This window comes from Crotalus tigris, unplaced genomic scaffold (assembly GCF_016545835.1).
Source record: "Crotalus tigris isolate CLP2741 ecotype Arizona unplaced genomic scaffold, ASM1654583v1 scf7180000017611.44802233496:7321179, whole genome shotgun sequence".
In the NCBI taxonomy this organism is placed as follows: Eukaryota; Metazoa; Chordata; class Lepidosauria; order Squamata; family Viperidae; genus Crotalus; species Crotalus tigris.
Window position 1 is genome coordinate 3673469 of NW_024096511.1, and position 9638 is coordinate 3683106.

The following is a 9638-nucleotide window of genomic DNA, read 5'->3' on the forward strand; positions in this document are numbered from 1 at the left end:
AGAGACCCTCAGATCTGCCCCACTCCTGCCCAGGCCCCCGCAGGCACCCTTGAATCGAACAATGTAGAGCTGGCCATGCCCACCCAATAGGCCACACCCACTCCAAACCCACCCAGTAGGTCACACCCACCCTGGCCACACCCACCTGCCCCCCCAGGGCAACCACAATGCTGATACGGCCCTCAATGAAATTGAGTTTGACACCCCTGGTGTAATCAATGTTAGCTCAGGAAACTAAGGTTGTTAACATGAACTAGTAAGTTGTGTGAACTCTCCAGAGCAAAAGTGTTCACCATAAGAGATGGTGGAATTCTAGTCACAGTGCAAGCCCTGCACTTTTTATACAAGTGTGTATGTGATATCAATGCATATACAAAAAAGAGTGAGCGTTGTATACCTATGTTGCTTCCACCTTCTTACCTTTTGAATCTCCCTCCTAGCAGATTATCTTTGATTCTTACTACTTGACTGTTTCATCCTTTTGATCAAGCCCCCATCATTTGGACCCCATTAAATTCTATTTTTATTTTTGTTTTAGGTGGTCTTGGACAAACATATTTGAGTATACACAAATCTGAAACTTAGTTGGTCTTGCTTTAAGGAAACTAAATAATCTCTTGGGCAAACACCTGTAAAGGAAGAGCCCTTCCCTTCCCATTTGTAAACATAACGTTTGTTATAAGGATAAGGGGTTGGATTACAAATGGAGGAAATCAAGTTCCAGTTCTCCCTCACTGGTCTAGTCATTCTCTTTTAGCACAATCTATGTACTGGACTGTTGTGGGGAGAAAGTAATGAAAGAACTATGCATATATCATTGAACTACTAAATAAAAGCAAGATATAAATATAATAAAATAATCCTTTGTTAAAATATTCTGGTTCTGGTATTCTGGAACATGTTTCCATCAATATGCTGTAATCTTAACAGTTTTGAGTTTTCAAATAGCATTTAGTCTGTCTGCCTAGTCCAGGGGTAGACAACTTTGGCTCTTTTATGACTCGTGGACTTCAACTCCCAGAATTCCTGAGTCAGCATGGCTCAGCTTGGAAACTCTCCCTTTCCCCTCAGCGTTGCTGGCTCAGGAATTCTGGGAGTTGAAGTCCATGAGTCATAAAAAGCCAAGGTTGCCTACCCCTGGCCTTGTCAAAACCAAATCAATTCTTCTGAGATCTGGTCCTTTCAGATGTGTTGGGACTACAATACCCCACATTCCCAAATTGGGAAACACTTCAATTAATCTGTGGATAATTAACAAAATAAAAAAAAGCTAGGTTATCTCCCTTGCAAATTCACCTTTGGAGCATGAATAGAACTGAAACTGCGGCAGGCGTCTAAGGAGGAAGGAAGGAGTTAATAAGGCACTGGAAAGAAAAGGGAAAGTGTTCATATGGAACCAATTACAGTGGTATTATAAAGGATGTTCCCTCCAGAGGAAGAAAGCTAGCTAATAGAAGAGTTATCATTCTGGAAATTCAACAGCACACATCTTGAACAACTGGCAATGAACTGAAATATTTTTAAACCCTTTTGTTAGAGATTAAAGGGAAAGACTGACCAATAAGATGGAGTTAGTAAATTCTTCTGGAAAAATAGTTCTGGATGCAGCCCATTTTCTACTAGTTTCCAGATTTTGAATTGATTGGGAGGAAAGGAAAGATTACATAGGCATTTGTATTAGAACCAACTAATCAATTAAAGACAATTTTAACTATATTTAAACCTTGTCAACCCACTTCAATAGAAGGTTTTTCCTAGACTGTTATGTCTCAATATTTATTGAAAGAAATAAGGGAAAAACCATAGAAATCTCAACAATAGGACTGCTTTCAAGTGACAGTGTGCTTTAATTTATACGTTGCAACATTGGAGACTTTTTCAGTCTTTTATTCACTGACTCTATGCAAACTGGTGAAGAAGCTTGCAACATCGGAGACTTTTTCAGTCTTTTATTCACTGACTCTATGCAAACTGGTGAAGAAGCTATTATCTTACGGCACAAGTGATTTAAAACAAAGGGAAACCCCAAGTTTTCTGAATTCAAGAAGATCAGAAAACCCAATCCCTACCTTTATATCTTACATGGTCTTGCCTACTTTGCTGTGTCCCCAGTGTGGTCTTCAGTATCCCCCAGTATTGTAACTTAACCAAAAATTTAATCCTGATCTAGAACCCTCAAGTTTTTAATTAATCCTGATCTAGAACCCTCAAGTTTTTTATCCCCACAGGAACAAGTGGCAGGACTTGGATAGCATCTAAAAAATTTGGACATGTATTGGTGTTGGATTCAACTTCATAAATTACTAACATGCAAAATTAACCATACTTTATGGACTCCATTATTTACAGATTCTTATATTGAACAGATACGACTAGGGAATCTTTGATTTCCTATTGAATATGAAAGGCTGCAGTTCTAAATACTTTTAGAATCCTAAATACCAATTCCTAGATAATAATAGGAGATTAGATGCATTTGGTTAGTCAGCATAGACTGCAGGATTAAATGGGGCTTTAGATTGATTCAACCAGGCTTTTCTTATGTCCTTTTCCTGAAATTTTCTTCTCAGAAATACAGTACATAGTACTCACTTTAATGGGGTAATTCCTATGATATAAGTGTCAATCTTATTAGGAAGTCAAAAGACTTGACTTTGAATATAATGGGATTTACTTCCACATGGATCCGAATAGAATAGCATCATAAATGGTTAATAAATTTCATGAATGTTAATATAACATTACTCTGTTGAAATTCACTAGTCATTTATGTAGCAATGAATATTTACTCAGTTTCTCTATTTGTAGTAAAGGATGCTTCTAGATATTAGTACATGACACCTCGGTCTTGGGCTAAACTCCTATCCGTTGACATACTGAAATATATAGGATCCCATTCTTAATGTGTTAAGATAGCAAATTTTCCATGTTTTTATTATTATTATTAGTAGTAGTAGTAGTAGAGGGTAGGCTCCCAGTCACAGATGGTAATAAAAGTTGAAGCTTGAAATCCTAGCATATTCACTACTTTCTTTTGAACTACAAACTGTCCATTTCACCAAGGTTCCATTATGTCTGTTTTAGCTATATTTCATCATTTCTTCATAACATTTCCCAACATTAATGCCAACATATACCATAACCATTGATTTCTGCCTTGTCCATTTTGCAGCCAAGTTAGATGAAGTGACATCTGCTAGCTTTATAAAAGACGCACAAATCACTATGAAGTCTAGACTCCAATTACAAATCCATCTCTCAGATGATCCTACATCCACAATCACAAATCTGTAAGCAAATAAATCCTCAATGGCATTTCCTGTTGCAGGGTATGCTATATAAAGGTTAGGTGGTGATTGGTAATATTTTACTTTTTCAATGCTGCATTTAGATTTCCATTTTTCTGTTCCATGAACAATGCAAGTTTGCTGCCTTTACAAAATCTTTGTGATAATTAGTAAGAAGTGGAATATGCAGATCTAGTTAGGACATAAGTCACTCACAATTAGGTTTGCCCTTTGAAAAGAACCATTAAATAAGGAACTCAGGATACCAGGCCAGGTTCAACTGGTCTTTTAACATTCTGTAACAGAATATTAATTTTGATGAAAAAGATATCTCAAGCCTGCTCTTTAATTTGAAAGTTATAACATACCTTGAAAATCATTAAATTGAATAGTAAAGAACCAAAGCAATTAAAACTGCAGCACTGTCTGATTACTATTCCATAGGCCGCATATGAACCTCCCCAGCAATCTCAGTCATGCTCTCAAAGTTCAGTGGCAAGATTATTCATTTCTGCTGGTAGAAATTGGATACACCACACTCAAAGCTAAGGATGTTGACAGTAGCATCACTTGGCCTCCCAGTATTTCTCTAGCCCCTTCATTTCCCAACATTCCGTTTGCTACCGCCAATAATTTTGGGGTTTTCCTTTTCTCCTCCTGAAGCATTTTTAGCCAGATATAGACCACCTGGAACTAGCTATCTGCACACAGAATAATATGCATAGAACAGTGAACCTTTTAGAGACCGAGTGCCCAAAAACTGCCCCATCCCTGCTCCGCCCCTGCCCCTGCCTCACCCGCAGGGCCACCCATCGCCTCCGTGGCCCACCACAGCAGATCGCCCAGGCGATCGCCCAGAAGGTTGCATAGCCCTATATTTTTGTAATTTGACAGCTGATGTATTGGAGGTTGGATATGGGTTGGCAGCAATTCCATGTTCTGCTCCATTAAGTGCATTTTTTTCTTATTAGTCCCATATTAGATTGGGAATTCTACAAGTAATTGGAAGAAGAAGACAAGGGCAAAACCTTTTCATACTGATTTCTAGAAAACTTCATAGATATGCCCATGATGTCTAAAAGAGGCAAGTTTGAAGATTGTTTTTTTAAAAAAAACCCAAATAATTAAGATACAGCTCTTTATTATGACATTTGATTCCTCCTGACAAATTTGCTTCCAACTAATTTATGCCATTTTTATTTTTTATTTTGCATAGGTTGAGCTGCAATGTTATGAATTTGGGATGTTTACTTTTTTAACTATTACAATCACGTTTCTAAAATCGTATTCTTGTGGGTCTTCCAAATTCCCTAACATGCTATGGAAAACTGGCGTTTACAACTATTTATAGCTGGGTTTGTTTTAATTCTCTAAAATATGAAGACAATGGTTTCAGTTGTCTTATTTCGAAAACAACTAATCTTATCTTGGCATGCAAACAAGATAATGGTGATGTCTTTCATTGTGCTGCTGTGGCGCATGGCTTTTTGAGGGAGTACTTCTGTTTACTTACAATTGATCTGATCCTATCGGAGAGCTTTCTGTATACTTAGGATCCAAGATACTTCCAGGCCTGATTGATCTCCAAGTGGTGTTTCTCAACATTACATGATGAGGTTTATTACTCTTCTAAGCAAAATGCATATAGCTTACAGTTTCTGAATACAGAGTTTTGACACCATTCCAGGATGCCACATTGCATTACTGTATGAAGTCAGCACAAAGCAGGAAACTGTTTCAATGGGATGTCTGTTGCCTTTTTGTTTCCTGCCATTCGAGAAGAAAACGTATCTCTAAGTAAAAGGATATGCGCTTCAGAGGCCATTATCAGAAGTTATTCACCAAAACGAAATGCCATGAAAGAGCTCACTAAAATCCAAAAATCTCATACTTTTAAAACAGGTTGATGGGGGGAAAATGTGCCTCTCTCTCATACAACAACACTGGAAAATATTTGCACTCTGAAGAGAGAAGGGGTAAGGGGGGTGAGGATGGAAATCTTACAACACACTAAGTATTTTGAATTAATCTTCAGTCTGAAATGGAGTACAGAGAAAATGTGTCAAACAGATCATTAAAAAGCAACATCCACAATAAAAGACATAATTTCAGCTTGATGCACAAGCTGTGTAGTGGATTCCTTTCTGAGGAAAAGACTAGATTTTGCATTTTTGCTCATGTGTACACATAACTATCCTTTTCAACAAAACAGAACACTCTTAATTGATTTCACTGGGATTTTCAGTGAGGAATGCAGAACTGGATCCAAACATTTTCTTGTTCCAGCTGGAAGAGATGCACATTTGCAACCTAGTAAAACCATTGTTTTAAGACCAAATTCATTGTTGGATAAAAATCCAGATGTAAAACCTGTTTCCACCACATTCATTTATTTTTTTTGTATGAAACATTATGGTTTCTATTTTTCTATGTATACTTTTTAAAAATTTATCCTTCATTACAGTTATATCTTTAAAAAAACCCTTTTGAGATTTTTACTTCTTTTTTTCTGTCTAAAGGCCTATGTCAGTGATGGTGAACCTTTTAGAGACCGAGTGCCCAAAACCGCCCTGCCAGCACCCCGCCCCCCACTCTGCCCTGCCACTACTCTGCCCCGCCCTTGCCCCCACCCACTCGCTCCACCCGCCTGGGCATCCACTACCCCCATGGCCCGCCACAGATTGCCCAGGCAGCCCAGCAGCACCCTGGCAGCCACGCCCTCTGCCCGCGCCCTGCAACATCTGCGTGCGACGGAGAGCAAGGCGGAGTCTTGTCCCCGCTGTACAGCTGCCATGTCCAAGGCTGTGTTGCTCCGCATAGGCCGCACCTGGGGGTGACTCTGCTGGTGAGGAGGGGGCCATAGGGGGAGGCAGGGCTGGGGCGACAGCAGGTGTGCCCACAGAGAGGGCTCTGAGTGCCATCTCTGGCACGCGTGCCATAGGTTCGCCACCACTGGCCTATGTTGTGAAATAAAGGATTTTATTATCTGTTTATTTTTCTTAGGTGCAGAGGATATTGATAGTAACATTAGGTAGGGTGCCATGAAACAGCTTGCACAACAGGGAAGCTCAAGTTTTATAGAAGGCTAAAGAAAACAGTAAATGAGGGATACAAAGAAAAGACAGCTTAATAATATCCAGTAGCTACAGAATGCTAGTTGACCAAAATGGAAAGAAGTTTATAAAAATTCAGCAACATGTTGAATACGCATGCAGCCTCTTTTAAACTCAGTTTGCTCATTTTTGTCTCATTTTGCAAGAGCTCCTCTTGCCCCCTGAAGCTCCAAATTCATTTGTGTGTGTGTGTGTGTGCGCGCGCGCGTAGGCACACACACAGACACAGGTAGACACTCTCATGTAGGGTAGGGTCAGTTGCCTAAATTATCCAAGGCAGAAAATGGATTTAGGTACTGTTATTTTTGTTTCACACATATTTTGAATCACAAATTAAGTTCAAATTTTCATTCAAAACTCCAATAATATTGAATAAAAGTAATGCAAAAATACACTTTACTTAATAAGCAATGAGGAAATTAGGTTAATACATGTAATTTAGGAACACATTTATATGGGAACATAGAAGAAACAACAAGCGTGGTAATCTTTTGTTTTTACAGAGGAAAAACTGGATCATTTTACACGTCCTCATAGCATGCGAGCTGGAAGACTAATTCTCATCCTATCGGCAAAGCATAAAACAAATATGGGCATCCATTCTATGTTTCTCTTTCCAGGACTGTTCCACATTTGAGACTGAAAGTAGAATTACACATTCCTATTAAAGATCATCTTATTAGATCATGCAAGGCTTTTTTAAGGGGGGGGGGACTTGCAGCAAGTAGTTTTTAGATAGCAATATCTTGCAAACTTATCTTTCAATCTGTGCATGAGGATACAAGTTGCCATCCACTTTGTTCTCAGTATAGATCTCTCCATCCAGCTCCAGAAACTGGTTTCTCTATTTCTTCTTGCTCTTTGCTAGAATCCACTGTTTGCCTTTGCCTGCTGCTTTCGTTCTTTTATTTCCTCTGCCACCCTACCCCCCCACCCCGTTCTTGACTCTGTAAGATTTTCATTACCCCTGTAAAATATTACTCACGAGGTGTAAGAGTTGACTTCCAAAAGCTGCAACACCAGTCTTGCTTCTTATTGCAGTCTATTGTGCCCTGCGCATCGGAGCATTGGTGTTTGGTCAGAGGCAACTTGAATGTGGAAGGACATTGAATGAATTATTGATATGTGTCAATAGTAAACCAATAAATATATTTGGACTAGTAAGTTAGTAGAGATTCATCTAGGCTCAGGGTTCCTCAAAGTAATGAATATTGACCCCCCCCCCCCCAGATTGAAGAGACTATCAAGGGGTCACTAAATGCTTGGAGATCAGCAGATGAACAATAAATGATGGAAGGTTGATTGCGATCAGTTAATCTTTTGGGATCTCTGTAGAGTTCCTCATCAGTCTCTAATCCTGAAGATGAGGTGGCTATTAACAGTTTCAGTAAAAAAAAGGTATGCAAAATCTTATATTGTTCATATTTTAAATATTACCTATTTCATGAAATCATCATTATCTATGAGCTACGATCATTATTATTGTTATTATTTATGATACTACTAAGTTAGTATTTATTAAATTATTTTCATATAATGAATGTTTGGGGGGAGTTGATGAACAATCTGAAGCTTCATGAAAGGACTGATGAGCTAAAGAGTTTGGAGACCTCTAATCAAGCACAATCTTGCTAGGTAATAATAATAACTCAAAATTATTGAATGTACATTACTAATTTAAAGTGATTCAGTATGGGTTTTCATAATCTGAATCTCAACTGTAGCAGCCAAAATGCAGGTCTCTATCCTGTTTCTGATTTATAGCAAGTTCTTAGTTAGGAAAGCCCAATTTATAGTTTTGTACTGCTATACTTAGAGTGAAGTAAGTAAAAGAATAAATATCAGAAGTCTTCTTCTTCTTCTTCTTCTTCTTCTTCTTCTTCTTCTTCTTCTTCTTCTTCTTCTTCTTCTTCTTCTTCTTCTTCTTCTTCTTCTTCTTCTTCTTCGTCTTCTTCTTCTTCTTCTTCTTCTTCTTCTTCTTCTTCTTCTTCTTCTTCTTCTTCTTCTTCTTCTTCTTCTTCTTCTTCTTCTTCTTCTTCTTCTTCTTCTTCCTCTTCCTCGTCCTCTTCTTTTTCCTAGCAAGATCACTTTTTGGATCAAAGAACACTCTTGCTCAATGAAACACAGTATCCAGGTCATGTCTGCATTTTGACAGAGATGGCTGTAGACAAAAAAATTGACCACCTGGCTTTATCTTAGTTTAGTCTGTGTTCAACTTAGCACCGCCCTGGCGGGCATGCAGAATCCAGCAGCACCACTAGGAGGTGCAGACCTGACTGCCAAATATCAAAAATAGTGATAGCCGCGATTTTTAAATAATCAAAATATTTACAGATTCCCACATACCACTTAGCAGGGGGTGTCCTTCTATCTTGCACCTCATGGATTTGTTCTCTGAACATTACCTACCAACTGGCCAAAGTCACTTTGACCAAGGGAATCCGTCACCATAAGACTCTTAAGAGGCAATTTTTCCTTTCTTGCACAAATATTTTAATGTAACTTTTGATTGTCTTTTCTGACAGAGCCAGCAGCTAACCATTATGGGAAAAGCAGATAGACTTTCACTCTTCTTTGTCAACACAAGCTGGTTATATTCTGTGTCTTGGCACTTTTCTGAGTCTCTTTATTCTGGGTAACATTACTAGAGCAGAGAAGCCTATCTTTTGTCCTTGTTTATAAAAGGATATTTTATTCACCAGGATATACTGTATACAGTACTGATTTGCAAGAGAACAGCTGGACTGAAATTCAAACCTATAATATTGTACTTTGGCAATGGTCCCTGAATGGGTAGTTCCATGTTTTGGGTTCCATAGAAACAAGAATTTTGTTGAGATAAAAACACGAAGCTAACCTCTTAAAAAGGAAAATTAATGCTTTATTCTCCACATGTTTAATATGGAGAATATGTTTGAATTATGAGCCTTGTTAGTGGTGTATATGTGTACACAGGGATAAGTAATGTAAACCATTGGACTGGAAATGGAGAAAAAGAACATTTGCTTATAGTGATGTTTTGAAATATGTCATACTGTGGGTTAACTTGTATTTGTAATTTCACAACAGGGTGCTCTGTCCACCAGCAGAGATACTTTACGTATAGCTGATTTGATTTCTTTAAAGTTATTTCCACCTTGTAAACCAGATGGTGAACAGAATAAGATGCTGCTCTAATCACTTGGAAACTCTATGGAATAATAGCAGTAGCACTTAGACTTACAGACAGCTTCACAGT